The sequence below is a fragment of the Haliotis rubra genome, unplaced genomic scaffold (assembly GCF_003918875.1).
Source record: "Haliotis rubra isolate DU_JTF1 unplaced genomic scaffold, ASM391887v1 Scf762, whole genome shotgun sequence".
Taxonomy (NCBI): Eukaryota; Metazoa; Mollusca; class Gastropoda; order Lepetellida; family Haliotidae; genus Haliotis; species Haliotis rubra.
In genome coordinates, this window is record NW_025767482.1 from 182,577 (window position 1) to 200,190 (window position 17,614).

General features: G+C 44.0%; 2 long non-coding RNA genes across 8 annotated transcripts; both read left to right on the plus strand.

Annotated features, from left to right (window-relative positions):
- The first annotated feature begins 580 nt into the window (after positions 1 to 580).
- On the plus strand, positions 581 to 6,242 carry LOC124260426. Of its 7 annotated transcripts, none has more exons than XR_006894073.1 (5): positions 581 to 2,169; positions 2,232 to 2,478; positions 2,550 to 2,637; positions 3,510 to 3,685; positions 3,929 to 6,242. It is a non-coding gene; the product is annotated as an uncharacterized LOC124260426 (long non-coding RNA). The 7 variants fall into 7 exon arrangements; XR_006894071.1 differs by lacking the exon at positions 2,550 to 2,637 and adding an exon at positions 2,778 to 3,149; XR_006894074.1 differs by lacking the exon at positions 2,550 to 2,637 and adding an exon at positions 2,778 to 3,062.
- A 2,519-nt stretch (positions 6,243 to 8,761) lies between these two features.
- On the plus strand, positions 8,762 to 9,968 carry LOC124260428. The gene is made up of 2 exons (XR_006894076.1): positions 8,762 to 8,961; positions 9,002 to 9,968. It is a non-coding gene; the product is annotated as an uncharacterized LOC124260428 (long non-coding RNA).
- Positions 9,969 to 17,614: the final 7,646 nt, after the last annotated feature.

Consider the following 17,614-nt stretch of genomic DNA (forward strand, 5'->3'; position numbering starts at 1 on the left):
TAGCCTCCTTAGAAGCTTGCAGCATGGCCTCCGGTTGATCATGTGACTCCTTTGTCTAGTCATTCTATAAGTGATCACATCGTGTCGAGGGAAATACAGGGTTTTATCAGTCCCGAGTATGGTTGTATTCCTCGAGCCTCTGGCTCGGGGAATAAAATCCCGTATTTCCCTTGACACTATGTGATAACGCATTTATCTAGCCGAATGTTTTTACTAAATCAAAAGAAAACAATACGCATCGAATCGACTTGTTTTTATTTATGTGAGATTCCACAGTTCACAGATTACGGGTCACGGTCATGAGTCAAAGTTCAATCAAAGGGAGTGTTCAGTTTTTTAAAACCCTTCATTTGTTAACACAATGTTAACATTTTGCTGCCATGTTGACAACAGCTGATCAGTTGACCTCAACGCAGCGCACGTTACTAAAGGCTTGGCAATGCACGCATTTCTCACTTCGCGTGGTCACCGAGGCGTGGCGGGATAATATGACTTTTGTACTCCCTGCTCTCAGATCGTGACGGGTGTACAGGTTATTTTATCAGAGTCACGTGAACCAATCAAAACTCGACATTCTTACACGAGGCTGTATAAACTGTTTACTTGATCTGGGTTTCAAGTTTCTTCTCATTTGTTAAAAGAGACTGAAACTACTTCAACTCGTTTCTATTTCATAAAAGCTGTACAATCATTAGGGAAATGGCTTCAGATGAGACAATTCAAGGAGAGAAAAATCATTGCAATAGTATTGCATAGATATACCTCACCTAACTTCATGCCCGGGCATTGCAGTACAGTCACTGTTGACTGTTTTACTATGATCCAAAGGCGATTGACACTCATGCTTACTGGCCTCTACTCTTCGCGTAATTCAAGTGGATTTCGATGCGTTCTGCTCCTAAGCTGCCGTTCACTTCCTTGACTAACCTTAAGCAAAGGAACTTGGGTCATTTGATGTCATTCGGAACTGAACATTAAAACAGTTGAGCTAACCGAGCCGATTTCCCTTTCACCTGCATGGTGACTGTGTGGATGGTTTCAAAGCAGGGTCACAAGACTTTAAATTTACCGGTGCCTTCTGAAAATCAGGGGCAAGGCGAGTCACTTGCTGAGTTCTGCATTTGTCGAATGACAAATATATGGTGGAAAACCACATTTACTCAGGAGCGCCAAGTAAGCCATTGGGTTTTGGAAGAAGCAACCCATCACCAGTATAGGAGTCATGTAGTCAATCGGAGATTGTACACACAACAGTCCGTCCGACTGTGGGATAAGTACAAAACTTGAGATAGGATAAGGTTAATAATTTGAAAATCTTAACTGTAAATTGTGTATTTATAATACTTATCCTAACTCAAACAATGGATTCAATGGACTTACCCCACTACACATATTACAACATTGGCTCCACGAAAGAGAATGACTAGACAAAGGAGTCACATGATCAACCGAGGCCATGCTGCAAGCTTCTAAGGAGGCTACCAGGCTGTCCAGTAGGGGGAGCAGTAAAGACTGTTTTTGTGCGAATGGTACAAGAGACGCCAGAAACTTTGTTTACGGTTGGTTTCCACTCAACAGTCGATCATACCGGAGAGAATACAAAAAGTGAGATAGGATAAGTATTATAAATATACAATTCATAGTTACAATTTTTCAATTTGTCAATGTGTGTATATCAACTGGAGTTGTTGCACCCCTCAGTAAATATATAATATATACAGTGGAAACTAAACATACCAGATAAGTAAACACTATTTTTTGGTCCAGGCAAATTTCTTCATTACTTATCATTATTAGAGTCCGGTTAACTAAACTCAGATAAGTAAACAATAACGCTTAACTAAACGTTTTTTCACGATCCCTGGAAGTAAATTCCTTAACAAAAGAAACCGGACAACTAAATAAGCGATCAACACATAATCCGACAAGAGGGGTACGTGTCAGTCTCCGGCTAAACAAACATCCTACTTACAGCTCGCAGGCGTCATTTCCGGGTTTTGATAAGTTTTGATAAGTTAAATACCTGATAAGTAAACAATTTTGGTGAGTCCCTTGAAATTTTACGTATCAGGTTTATACTGGTGTATATGTGTATATCCACTGGAGTTGTTGCACCCCTCAGTAGGTGTATATGTGTATATCCACTGGAGTTGTTGCACCCCTCAGTAGGTGTATATGTGTATATCCACTGGAGTTGTTGCACCCCTCAGTAGCACTGGACCCCTCAGTAGGTGTATATGTGTATATCCACTGGAGTTGTTGCACCCCTCAGTAGGTGTATATGTGTATATCCACTGGAGTTGTTGCACCCCTCAGTAGGTGTATATGTGTATATCCACTGGAGTTGTTGCATCCCTCAGTAGGTGTATATGTGTATATCCACTGGAGTTGTTGCACCCCTCAGTAGCACTGGAGTTGTTGCCCCCCTCAGTAGGTGTATATGTGTATATCCACTGGAGTTGTTGCACCCCTCAGTAGGTGTATATGTGTATATCCACTGGAGTTGTTGCACCCCTCAGTAGCACTGGAGTTGTTGCCCCCCTCAGTAGGTGTATATGTGTATATCCACTGGAGTTGTTGCACCCCTCAGTAGGTGTATATGTGTATATCCACTGGAGTTGTTGCACCCCTCAGTAGGTGTATATGTGTATATCCACTGGAGTTGTTGCACCCCTCAGTAGGTGTATATGTGTATATCCACCCCTCAGTAGGAGTTGTTGCATCCCTCAGTAGGTGTATATGTGGAGTTGTTGCACCCCTCAGTAGGTGTAGCATAGCACTGGAGTTGTTGCCCCCCTCAGTAGGTGTATATGTGTATATCCACTGGAGTTGTTGCACCCCTCAGTAGGTGTATATGTGTATATCCACTGGAGTTGTTGCACCCCTCAGTAGGTGTATATGTGTACTGGAGTTGTTGCCCCCCTCAGTAGGTGTATATGTGTATATCCACTGGAGTTGTTGCACCCCTCAGTAGGTGTATATGTGTATATCCACTGGAGTTGTTGCACCCCTCAGTAGGTGTATATGTGTATATCCACTGGAGTTGTTGCCCCCCTCAGTAGGTGTATATGTGTATATCCACTGGAGTTGTTGCCCCCTCAGTAGGTGTATATGTGTATATCCACTGGAGTTGTTGCACCCCTCAGTAGGTGTATATGTGTATATCCACTGGAGTTGTTGCCCCCTCAGTAGGTGTATATGTGTATATCCACTGGAGTTGTTGCACCCCTCAGTAGGTGTATATGTGTATATCCACTGGAGTTGTTGCCCCCTCAGTAGGTGTATATGTGTATATCCACTGGAGTTGTTGCCCCCCTCAGTAGGTGTATATGTGTATATCACTGGAGTTGTTGCACCCCTCAGTAGGTGTGTATGTGTATATCCACTGGAGTTGTTGCACCCCTCAGTAGGTGTATATGTGTATATCCACTGGAGTTGTTGCACCCCTCAGTAGGTGTATGTATATCCACTGGAGTTATATCCACTGGAGTTGTTGCACCCCTCAGTAGGTGTATATGTGTATATCCACTGGAGTTGTTGCCCCCCTCAGTAGGTGTATATGTGTATATCCACTGGAGTTGTTGCCCCCCTCAGTAGGTGTATATGTGTATATCCACTGGAGTTGTTGCACCCCTCAGTAGGTGTATATGTGTATATCCACTGGAGTTGTTGCACCCCTCAGTAGGTGTATATATCCACTGGAGTTGTTGCACCCCTCATATCCACTGGAGTTGTTGCACCCCTCAGTAGGTGTATATGTGTATATCCACTGGAGTTGTTGCCCCCCTCAGTAGGTGTATATGTGTATATCCACTGGAGTTGTTGCACACCTCAGTAGGTGTATATGTGTATATCCACTGGAGTTGTTGCCCCCCTCAGTAGGTGTATATGTGTATATTTTCACTGGAGTTGTTGCACCCCTCAGTAGGTGTATATGTGTATTTTCACAATAGTTGTTGAACCCATCTCTGTTATACCTCTGTCAGTATTGCCCATGTTACAACTTGTAAAATGAATCAAAGTCTGTAGGCATTAGCATTGATAAGATAAATGAAACAACCAATGTGAAATTCAAATAAAAAAAACTGTTGTGGTCATGTGATCATTGAGAATACTCATCTGAAGTGTGTGTGTGGATGTGTGTGTGGATGTATGTAGTTTGTTATGGGTATATTATATGGGCTAGAACATGTATCTGTGTGGATGAATGTAGTTTGTTACGAGTATTTTATATGGGCTAGAACATGTATCTGTGTAGATGTATGTAGTTTGTTACAAGTATTTTATATGTGCTAGAACATGTATCTATGTAGATGTATGTAGTTTGTTACGAGTATTTTATATGGGCTAGAACATGTATCTGTGTAGATGTATGTAGTTTGTTTTATTATGTTATTTGGATGTATGTCATTTGTTACAAGTATATAATATAGGGACAACATGTGTACATGTTGATGTATGTAGTTTCTTTTATGGGGGAGAGAATGTATATATAATATATGTATATATAACTATCTTCGTATTCAGATGCTATTTGAATGTGCCAGTGAGAAATGAAGGTGTCTTACTAATGTAAGGATTACCATGTTTTACATGTTCTACCATGATGTGAACTTCATGTTGAAAACTCTGGTTGTTGAACTGGCGTTGACAGATGGTGATATCTGAGACTTGGTAGCAAGTGTACAGTTTGCTAATTTTATACAGTATTCATGTTTCATACATCTTTGTAACAATACCTTTGGCAAAACCATGTCAGTGGTTCATATGGGTGACTGAGGAAACTCTAATTGTACAGAGGATCCTTTCTCTGTTGTCTTTGCAAATGGTGTTTTCAGTCTCAATCCCAATGTTGATGTTAGCAGGATCTGTTGAGCAGCTGTATCTGGGGGTAGTGATCTGCAGCTGTGTTGATCTTCAGCAGCTGTATCTGGGGTGTAGTCATCTGTAGCTGCAGTATCTGTTGTGTTGATCTTCAGCAGCTGTATCTGGGGGTAGTCATCTGTAGCTGCAGTATCTGCTGTGTTGATCTTCAGCAGCTGTATCTGGAGGTAGTGATATCCAGCGACACAATCTGCTGTGCCAATATTCAGCAGCTGTATCTTGGTGTAGTGATATCCAGTAACACGATCTGCTGTGCCAATATTCAGCAGCTGTATCTGGGTGCAGTGATATCTAGCGGCACAATCTGCTGTGTTGATCTTCGACAGCTGTATCTGGGGGTAGTGATCTATAGCTGCAGGATCTGCTGTGTGGATCAGCAGCTGTATCTGGGTTAGTGATCTTCAGCAGCTGTATCTGGGGGTAGTGATCTGCAACCTAAACTTTACACTCTTGGACCTTTGCATCTTGGTTTTCTTGGAGAAAATCTTTGTTCCCTAATACTGATTATAGAATTTTAAAATCGTTGTTACATTATGTAGTAAGGTACTCAATATGGGGGGCAACTCTTGTAGGCTTAAAAATGAACCTTACCACATCAAGAGTTATGTCCCCTGGAGTAGCAGACAGCTTCCTTTGTTGGCATGGCAGATTTGACAGCAGAAGAGAAAAGAAAGTCTGGTTTTAGATGATTTTGAGAGGGGTGTGACTAAGGCAAAGAGTTAGCTGGTAGACATGACATTCCTCTGTCTACAGTATACAGAACTTTGAAGAATATTCAGTCAGGAGTTGGGACTGAGCACTAGACAGGGGCAGGGAGGCCAAGGAAGTTCAGTACTACGGATCGCCGGCAACTTGGTCAGATTGTGAATAGGGGAAAACTGAAAAGCATTGATAATATCAGAAATGAGATGATTTTTAGAGGAAGTCCTCAGGTATGTAATGAAACTCTTAGACAAGAATTACAAAGACTTAACAGGGTGAAAAAAGTGTGGAATTCCCTCACCATTGATGAAAGATGCACAAAAAGAAAGACATTCTAACTGGTGTAGGGCTCACAAAATTCAAGATATGATAATGTTTTCTTTTCTGATGAAAGTTCTGTCTGTTTTTTTCCAAACTGTGTGAAAAGTTGGACAAAAGATGCCTTGAAACCTGTCAACCAACTCCCAAGACATAGCCCGAAATTTCACATGTGGGGTTGGATATCATCACGTGGAGTGACGCCATTGTGTATTTGCATTGGAAATTTGACGAATGAACGATATGTTGACATAATAAATGATAACCTCCTTCCAACGGCCCAAACACTGTATGAAGATACCAGTAATTGGATTTTCCAGCATGATAACAACCCAAAACACACTGCTGACTACACAAAACAGTGGTTGTCTGACAAATATGTTCAAGTTTTAGACTGGCGCAGCCACAGCCCAGGTTTTAACCCTATTGAGAATGTGTGGGGACTAATGAAGGACAGAATAAACCAAAATGGACGTAGAAATTTTGAGGATATGAAGAAAGAAGTGGTTGAGTATTGGAATACGCTGTGATCCAATTTCCTACAACCTTTGATCGGTAGTGTACCTGGGTGCATTCAGTCGTGTATTGCAGGGAGATCTCACAAAGTACTGAACAGACACTTAGACTGTAAAAGAATCATATCTCAGCATATTCATTAAAGTAAACCTTCTATAGTGTAAACCTTCTATAGTGTAAACCTTCTATAGTGTATATACATGTATTAGATATGTGCCGAAACAACTTTCTCAATTTCTGGGAATACTATAACATTTCATCTGAAATAATGGTACAGAAATCTTGTATATGAAATCAGGTATTATCTTGTATTGTTTTTCAAAAGGGTTTTATCAGCATGTTTCTATGCTATTGATTTGGGGTGTTAACAGCTACATTGGTTGTTTGGGTTGAATTAGGATATATACTTGATTTTCAAAAATGCAAAGACCTTCCAATGCAAGTATGATAGCACTTTTTGTTAAATATTAGTGATATGCTAGAACCAGATGGAAAGGAAATAGTGCCTGACATTCAGTATTGCCATGGTAACCATAGGGGTTAGTGGGTGTTGGAGTCCAGGACCAATGATAAGTAGGATGTCTCAATTATAGTGGAAAACAATTTCATACGCAGCTTTGTACAGAGTTTGGTAATGGAGGCTTTAAATCTTAGCCTTTATCTTCATCATCGAGTATATTCCTTTTGCCTTTTAAAAGCAGAATACCTACCCAGAATACTTCGATTCAAAGATGGCATGAGAAATAAGCTATGGAGGTTGTGAGATTTTCGGCAGGTCATTTTTACAAAAATGAATTCACTTATATTGGCCTACTCTGTTTTTCTGTATGAATATGGCAGGCCATGATATTACAAATATGATATATGTGACTGTGGTGTGGATTGCATTTGAATCATTTGTGGTTGTTCAGAAACTGACACTTTTAGCAAACATTTACTTTTAGGCATGTGTTTGATTGACATCGTGTACACATATCCCAGGTACTCTCACATGAGGGGACATCGTGTACACATATCCCAGGTACTCTCACATGAGGGGACATCGTGTACACATATCCCAGGTACTCTCACATGAGGGGACATCGTGTACACATATCCCAGGTACTCTCACATGAGGGACATCGTGTACACATATCCCATGTACTCTCACATGAGGGGACATCGTGTACACATATCCCAGGTACTCTCACATGAGGGGACATCGTGTACACATATCCCAGGTACTCTCACATGAGGGGACATCGTGTACACATATCCCAGGTACTCTCACATGAGGGGACATCGTGTACACATATCCCATGTACTCTCACATGAGGGGACATCGTGTACACATATATCCCATGTACTCTCACATGAGGGGACATCGTGTACACATATCCCATGTACTCTCACATGAGGGGACATCGTGGTACACATATCCCATGTACTCTCACATGAGGGGACATCGTGTACACATATCCCATGTACTCTCACATGAGGGGACATCGTGTACACATATCCCATGTACTCTCACATGAGGGGACATCGTGTACACATATCCCATGTACTCTCACATGAGGGGACATCGTGTACACATATCCCATGTACTCTCACATGAGGGGACATCGTGTACACATATCCCATGTACTCTCACATGAGGGGACATCGTGTACACATATCCCATGTACTCTCACATGAGGGACATCGTGTACACATATCCCATGTACTCTCACATGAGGGGACATCGTGTACACATATCCCATGTACTCTCACATGAGGGGACATCGTGTACACATATCCCAGGTACTCTCACATGAGGGGACATCGTGTACACATATCCCAGGTACTCTCACATGAGGGGACATCGTGTACACATATCCTAGGAACTCTCACATGAGGGACATCGTGTACACATATCCTAGGAACTCTCACATGAGGGGACATCGTGTACACATATCCCAGGTACTCTCACATGAGGGACATCGTGTACACATATCCCATGTACTCTCACATGAGGGGACATCGTGTACACATATCCCAGGTACTCTCACATGAGGGGACATCGTGTACACATATCCCAGGTACTCTCACATGAGGGGACATCGTGTACACATATCCTAGGAACTCTCACATGAGGGGACATCGTGTACACATATCCCAGGTACTCTCACATGAGGGGACATCGTGTACACATATCCCAGGTACTCTCACATGAGGGGACATCGTGTACACATATCCCAGGTACTCTCACATGAGGGGACATCGTGTACACATATCCTAGGTACTCTCACATGAGGGGACATCGTGTACACATATCCCAGGTACTCTCACATGAGGGGACATCGTGTACACATATCCTAGGAACTCTCACATGAGGGGACATTGTGTACACATATCCCATGTACTCTCACATGAGGGGACATCGTGTACACATATCCCAGGTACTCTCACATGAGGGGACATTGTGTACACATAACCCAGGAGGAACATTGTGTACACATATTCCTGGAGGAACATTGTGTACACATATTCCCGGAGGAACATTGTGTACACATATCCCAGGTACTCTCTCATGAGGGGACATTGTGTACACATATTCCAGGAGGAACATTGTTTACACATAACCCAGGAGGAACATTGTGTTCACATAACCCATGAGGAACATTGTGTACACATAATCCAGGAGGAACATTGTGTACACATATTCCCGGAGGAACATTGTGTACACATGTCCCAGGAGGAACACCGTGTAAACATATTCCAGGAGGAACATTGTGTACACATAACCCACGAGGAACATTGTGTACACATATTCCAGGAGGAACATTGTGTACACATAACCCAGGAGGAACATTGTGTGCACATATTCCAGGAGGAACATTGTGTACACATAACCCAGGAGGAATATAGTGTACACATATCCCAGGAGGAATATTGTGTACACATAACCCACGAGGAACATTGTGTACACATAACCCAGGAGGAACACCATGTATACATATTCCAGGAGGAACATTGTGTACACATAACCCATGAGGAATATAGTGTACACATATCCCAGGAGGAACATTGTGTACACATAACCCAGGAGGAACATCGTGTTCATATAACCCAGAAGGTACGAGCTACTTGAAATAGAGGTGTGTATGTAAGACTGTGTGAGCTACTTGAAACAGAGGTGTGAATGTAAGACTGTGTGAGCTACTTGTAACAGAGGTGTGTATGTAAGACTGTGTGAGCTACTTGTAACAGAGGTGTGTATGTAAGACTGTGTGAGCTACTTGTAACAGAGGTGTATGTAAGACTATGTGAGCTACTTGTAACAGAGGTGTGTATGTAAGACTGTGTGAGCTACTTGTAACAGAGGTGTGTATGTAAGACTGTGTGAGCTACTTGAAATGTTTTCATATATGTACCACTGAGCATGCTACTTAACACTGGCGGTCAGTGTTACAACCTGTTATTCCACTGAGTGAATGGAGTGACATTAGTCAATATATGCATGAATAGAAAATGAATATTTGACTTTTTACATCTAATTTATTTGAATAAATAACAGTGTCAAATTATTTTGTTTTCACTGTAGTTTGTTTCTGAATAAATAAATTTTATTACGTAGAGGTGACGTGCAACCAGAGTTACCACTGCCGAAAGTGTACTCCCTTCACCTGTTGATCTAAACTACAACAAAGGATTCTTCCCTGCCCATGTTGAGTGTCAACTTCCAGAAATATGTGAAAGCATGGAGTGTGAAACAAACAAACAACAAAGAAATGTTATACAATAAACAAATGTATCCTATCAGCGGATCCAGACAGGGGGTGCAGGGGTTTCAAACTCTCATGAAAACGGACAAAAATGAAGTGTGCAGTTCCCCTTTCTCAAGAGTGTGCAACATGTAAAGATCACATAACAAAGGTAAACACTGAGATCACACAACTAGGGGCAACATGAAGACCACACAACTATTGTGAACATGCAGACAACATAACTAGGGGGAACATGGAGACCACACAACTAGGGAGAACATGGAGACCACACAACCAGGGAGAACATGGAGACCACACAACCAGGGAGAACATGGAGACCACAACCAGGGGGAACATGGAGACCTCAGAACTAGGGGGAACATGGAGACCACACAACCAGGGGGAACATGGAGACCACATAACGGGGGTTAAAATGGTGACCACACAACTAGGGGGAACATGGAGGCAACACAACTAGGGGGAACATGGAGACCACACAACTAGGGGCAACATGGAGACCACACAACTAGGGGCAACATGAGGACAACCAACTTTTGGGCACCATGGACTTCACATCACTAGAGAGATCATGGAGACCACATAACTTTTGGAATGTGGTGACCACATACCTCTTGGGAACAATGGGGTACACATAATTACGTGGAAGATGGAGACCACATAACGGGGGTTAAAATGGTGACCACACAACTAGGGTAACATGGACCCACATAACTAGGGCTAACATGGAGACCACATAGCTAGGGTTAACATGGAGACAACATAACTAGGGTTAACATGGAGCTCACATAACTAGGGTTAACTTGGAGCCCACATAACTAGGGTTAACATGGAGATCACGTAACGGGTTAACATGGAGCCCACATAACTAGGGTTAACATGGAGATCACATAACTAGGGCTAACATGGAGACCACATAACTAGGGTTAACATGGAGCCCACATAACTAGGGTTAACATGGAGACCACATAACTAGGGTTAACATGGAGCCCACATAACTAGGGTTAACATGGAGACAACATAACTAGGGTTAACATGGAGCCCACATAACTAGGGCTAACATGGAGACCACATAACTAGGGCTAACTATGGGACCATAGGTTAACTAGGGCTAACATGGAGACCACATAACTAGGGTTAACATGGAGACCACATAACTAGGGTTAACATGGAGACCACATAACTAGGGTTAACATGGAGACAACATAACTAGGGTTAACATGGAGCCCACATAACTAGGGCTAACATGGAGACCACATAACTAGGGCTAACATGGAGACCACATAACTAGGGTTAACATGGAGACAACATAACTAGGGTTAACATGGAGCCCACATAACTAGGTTAACATGGAGCCCACATAACTAGGGCTAACATGGAGACCACATAACTAGGGCTAACATGGAGACCTAGGGTTAACATGGAGACAACATAACTAGGGTTAACATGGAGCTCACATAAATAGGGTTAACACGGACCCACAGAACTAGGGTTAACATGGAGATCACGTAACAAGGGTTAACATGGAGCCCACATAACTAGGGTTAACATGGAGCCCACATAACTAGGGTTAACATGGAAACAACCATGCAAAGGGGAACGTGCGGACCACAACTAAAAGTGAACATGGATACCACACATCTAGCTGAAACAGAGACAACATAACTAAGGGAAACACGAAGACAACATGACTAGGGGGGGAACACGAACACAACATAAGTAGGGGTAACACGAACACATTATTACTAGGGGTAACACTGACATAACTAGTGGGAACACGAACACAACATAACTAGGGGGAACACAAACACAAGAGAAGTAGGGGGGCCACGAACACAACATGACTAAGGGGAACACGAATGCAACAACTAGGGGGAACACGAACACACCATAAGTAGGGGGAACACGAACACAACATAAGTAGGGGGGACACGAACACATTATTACTAGGGGTAACACTGACATAACTAGGGGGAACACAAACACAAGAGAAGTAGGGGGAACACGAACATAACATAAGTAGGGGGGACACGAACAGAACATGGCAAGGGGGAACACGAACACAACATAATTAGGGGGAACACGAACACACCATAACTGGGGGGAACACGAACACAACATAACTAGGGGGAACACGAACACAACAGAAGTAGTGAAAACACGAACACAAGTAGGGGGAGCACGAACACAACATAAGTAGGGTGAGCATGGGGACGACATAACTAAGGGGAACACCAAGACAACATAACTGGGGGAACAATGGGGACCACATAACTAAGGGGAACACCAAGACAACATAAGTAGGGTGAGCATAGGGACCACATAACTAAGGGGAACACCAAGACAACATAACTAGGAGAGACATGGGAGACATATAACTAGGGTGAAGGGTTAGGGGTGTCTTCTTTGGTTCCGTTGACAATGTGCAAACCATAAGAGACAGACCCTATTTCAGTTAAGTGTGATATGTCGCCACCAGGAGACACTGACCCTAGTTTAGTTCAGTGTGATATGTCCCCACCAGGAGAGACTGACCCTAGTTTAGTTTAGTGTGATATGTCCTCACCAGGAGATACAGATCCTAGTTTAGTTGAGTGTGATATGTCCCCACCAGGAGAGATAGACCTTACTTGGCCTCAGTGTGATATGTCCCCACCAGGAGACACTGACCCTAGTTTAGTTCAGTGTGATATGTCCCCACCAGGAGACACTGACCCTAGTTTAGTTCAGTGTGATATGTCCCCACCAGGAGACACTGACCCTAGTTTAGTTTAGTGTGATATGTCCTCACCAGGAGATACAGACCCTAGTTTAGTTCAGTGTGATATGTCCCCACCAGGAGAGATAGACCTTACTTGGCCTCAGTGTGATATGTCCCCACCAGGAGACACTGACCCTAGTTTAGTTCAGTGTCATATGTCCCCACCAGGAGAGATAGACCCTAGTTTAGTTTAGTGTGATATGTCCCCACCAGGAGAGATAGCCCCTAGTTTAGTTTTATGTGATATGTCCCCACCAGGACAGATAGACCCTAGTTTAGTTCAGTGTGATATGTCCCCACCAGGAGAGATAGACCCTAGTTTAGTTCAATGTGATATGTCCCCACCATGAGACACAGACCCTAGTTCAGTTCAATGTGATATGTCCCCACCAGGAGACACAGGCCCTAGTTTAGTTCAGTGTGATATGTCCCTACCAGGAGCCACAGACCCTAGTTTAGTTCAGTGTGATATGTCCTCACCATGAGACACAGACCCCAGTTCAGTTTTATGTGATATGTCCCCACCAGGAGAGATAGACCCTAGTTTAGTTGAGTGTGATATGTCCCCACCAGGAGAGATAGACCCTAGTTCAGTTCAATGTGATATGTCCCCACCAGGAGACACAGGCCCTAGTTTAGTTCAGTGTGATATGTCCCCACCTGGAGAGATAGACCCTGGTTTAGTTCAGTGTGATATGTCCCCACCAGGAGACACAGACCCTAGTTGGCCTCAGTGTGATATGTCCCCTCCAGGAGAGATAGACCCTAGTATAATTCAGTGTCATATGTCCCCGCGAGGAGAGATATACCCTAGTTTAGTTCAGTGTGATATGTCCCCACCAGGAGAGATAGACCCTAGTTTAGCTCATTGTGATATGTCCCCACCAGGAGAGATAGACCCTAGTTTAGCTCAGTGTGATATGTCCTCACCATGAGACACATACCCTAGTTTAGTTGAGTGTGATATGTCCCTAGTTTAATATGTCCCTAGAGAGATAGACCCTAGTTTAATTCAGTGTGATATGTCCTCACCATGAGACACATACCCTAGTTTAGTTGAGTGTGATGTGTCCCCACCAGGAGAGATAGACCCTAGTTTAGTTCAGTGTGATATGTCCTCACCAGGAGACACATACCCTAGTTTAGTTCAGTGTGATATGTCCTCACCAGGAGACACAGACCCTAGTTTAGTTGAGTGTGATATTCCCCACCAGTAGACACTGACCCAAGTTTAGTTCAGTGTGATATGTCCTCACCTTGAGACACAGACCCTAGTTTAGTTGAGTGTGATATGTCCCCACCAGGAGAGATAGACCCTACTTTACCTCGGTGTGATATGTCCCCGCGAGGAGAGATATACCCTAGTTTAGTTCAGTGTGATATGTCCCGCGAGGAGAGATAGACCCTAGTTTAGCTCAGTGTGATATGTCCCCAGCAGAAGAGATTGCCCCTAGTTTAGTTCAGTGTGATATGTCCCCACCAGGAGCCACAGACCCTAGTTTAGTTTAGTGTGATATGTCCCCACCAGGAGAGATAGACCTTACTTGGCCTCAGTGTGATATGTCCCCACCAGGAGACACAGACCCTAGTTTAGTTCAGTGTGATATGTCCCCACCAGGAGAGATAGACCTTACTTGGCCTCAGTGTGATATGTCCCCACCAGGAGACACTGACCCTAGTTTAGTTCAGTGTGATATGTCCCCACCAGGAGACACTGACCCTAGTTTAGTTTAGTGTGATATGTCCTCACCAGGAGATACAGACCCTAGTTTAGTTGAGTGTGATATGTCCCCACCAGGAGAGATAGACCTTACTTGGCCTCAGTGTGATATGTCCCCACCAGGAGACACTGACCCTAGTTTAGTTCAGTGTGATATGTCCCCACCAGGAGACACTGACCCTAGTTTAGTTCAGTGTGATATGTCCCCACCAGGAGACACTGACCCTAGTTTAGTTTAGTGTGATATGTCCTCACCAGGAGATACAGACCCTAGTTTAGTTGAGTGTGATATGTCCCCACCAGGAGAGATAGACCTTACTTGGCCTCAGTGTGATATGTCCCCACCAGGAGACACTGACCCTAGTTTAGTTCAGTGTGATATGTCCCCACCAGGAGACACTGACCCTAGTTTAGTTCAGTGTGATATGTCCCCACCAGGAGACACTGACCCTAGTTTAGTTCAGTGTGATATGTCCCCACCAGGAGACACTGACCCTAGTTTAGTTCAGTGTGATATGTCCCCACCAGGAGACACTGACCCTAGTTTAGTTCAGTGTGATATGTCCCCACCAGGAGACACTGACCCTAGTTTCCCCACCAGTTCAGTGTGATATGTCCCCACCAGGAGACACTGACCCTAGTTTAGTTCAGTGTGATATGTCCCCCAGGAGACACTGACCCCTAGTTTAGTTCCCCACCAGGAGACACTGGAGACACTGACCCTAGTTTAGTTCAGTGTGATATGTCCCCACCAGGAGACACTGACCCAAGTTTAGTTCAGTGTCATATGTCCCCACCAGGAGAGATAGACCCTAGTTTAGTTCAGTGTGATATGTCCCCACCTTGAGATACAGACCCTAGTTTAGTTGAGTTTGATATGTCCCCACCAGGAGACACAGGCCCAAGTTTAGTTCAGTGTGATATGTCCCCACCAGGAGAGATAGACCCTAGTTTAGTTGAGTGTGATATGTCCCCACCAGGAGAGATAGACCCTAGTTTAGTTTTATGTGATATGTCCCCACCAGGAGAGATAGACCCTAGTTTAGTTCAGTGTGATATGTCCCCACCAGGAGAGATAGACCCTAGTTTAGTTCAATGTGATATGTCCCCACCATGAGACACAGACCCTAGTTCAGTTCAATGTGATATGTCCCCACCAGCAGACACAGGCCCTAGTTTAGTTCAGTGTGATATGTCCCTACCAGGAGCCACAGACCCTAGTTTAGTTCAGTGTGATATGTCCTCACCATGAGACACAGACCCCAGTTCAGTTTTATGTGATATGTCCCCACCAGGAGAGATAGACCCTAGTTTAGTTGAGTGTGATATGTCCCCACCAGGAGAGATAGACCCTAGTTCAGTTCAATGTGATATGTCCCCACCAGGAGACACAGGCCCTAGTTTAGTTCAGTGTGATATGTCCCCACCTGGAGAGATAGACCCTAGTTTAGTTCAGTGTGATATGTCCCCACCAGGAGACACAGACCCTAGTTGGCCTCAGTGTGATATGTCCCCTCCAGGAGAGATAGACCCTAGTTTAAGTCAGTGTCATATGTCCCCGCGAGGAGAGATATACCCTTGTTTAGTTCAATGTGATATGTCCCCACCAGGAGAGATAGACCCTAGTTTAGCTCATTGTGATATGTCCCCACCAGGAGAGATAGACCCTAGTTTAGCTCAGTGTGATATGTCCTCACCATGAGACACATACCCTATTTTGGTTGAGTGTGATATGTCCCCACCAGGAGAGATAGACCCTAGTTTAGTTCAGTGTGATATGTCCTCACCATGAGACACATACCCTAGTTTAGTTGAGTGTGATGTGTCCCCACCAGGAGAGATAGACCCTAGTTTAGTTCAGTGTGATATGTCCTCACCAGGAGACACATACCCTAGTTTAGTTCAGTGTGATATGTCCTCACCAGGAGACACAGACCCTAGTTTAGTTGAGTGTGATATTCCCCACCAGTAGACACTGACCCAAGTTTAGTTCAGTGTGATATGTCCTCACCTTGAGACACAGACCCTAGTTTAGTTGAGTGTGATATGTCCCCACCAGGAGAGATAGACCCTTTACCTCGGTGTGATATGTCCCCACGAGGAGAGATATACCCTAGTTTAGTTCAGTGTGATATGTCCTCGCGAGGAGAGATAGACCCTAGTTTAGCTCAGTGTGATATGTCCCCAGCAGAAGAGATTGCCCCTAGTTTAGTTCAGTGTGATATGTCCCCACCAGGAGCCACAGACCCTAGTTTAGTTCAGTGTGATATGTCCCCACCAGGAGAGATAGACCTTACTTGGCCTCAGTGTGATATGTCCCCACCAGGAGACACAGACCCTAGTTTAGTTCAGTGTGATATGTCCCCACCAGGAGAGATAGACCTTACTTGGCCTCAGTGTGATATGTCCCCACCAGGAGACACAGACCCTAGTTTAGTTCAGTGTGATATGTCCCCACCATATGAGAGATAGACCCTGGTTTAGTGATGATATGTCCCCACCAGGAGACACAGACCCTAGTTTAGTTCAGTGTGATATGTCCCCACCAGGAGACACTAGTTTAGTTCAGTGTGATATGTCCCCACCGAGGAGAGACTACCCTAGTTTAGTTCAGTGTGATATGTCCCCACCAGGAGAGATAGACCCTAGTTTAGCTTCAGTGTGATATGTCCCCACCAGGAGAGATAGACCCTAGTTTAGCTCAGTGTGATATGTCCCCACCAGGAGACACATACCCTATTTTGGTTCAGTGTGATATGTCCCCACCAGGAGACTGACCCTNGATAGACCTTACTTGGCCTCAGTGTGATATGTCCCCACCAGTAGACACTGACCCTAGTTTAGTTGAGTGTGATATGTCCCCACCAGGAGACACAGACCCTAGTTTAGTTCAGTGTGATATGTCCCCACCAGTAGACACTGACCCTAGTTTAGTTCAGTGTGATATGTCCCCACCAGGAGACACAG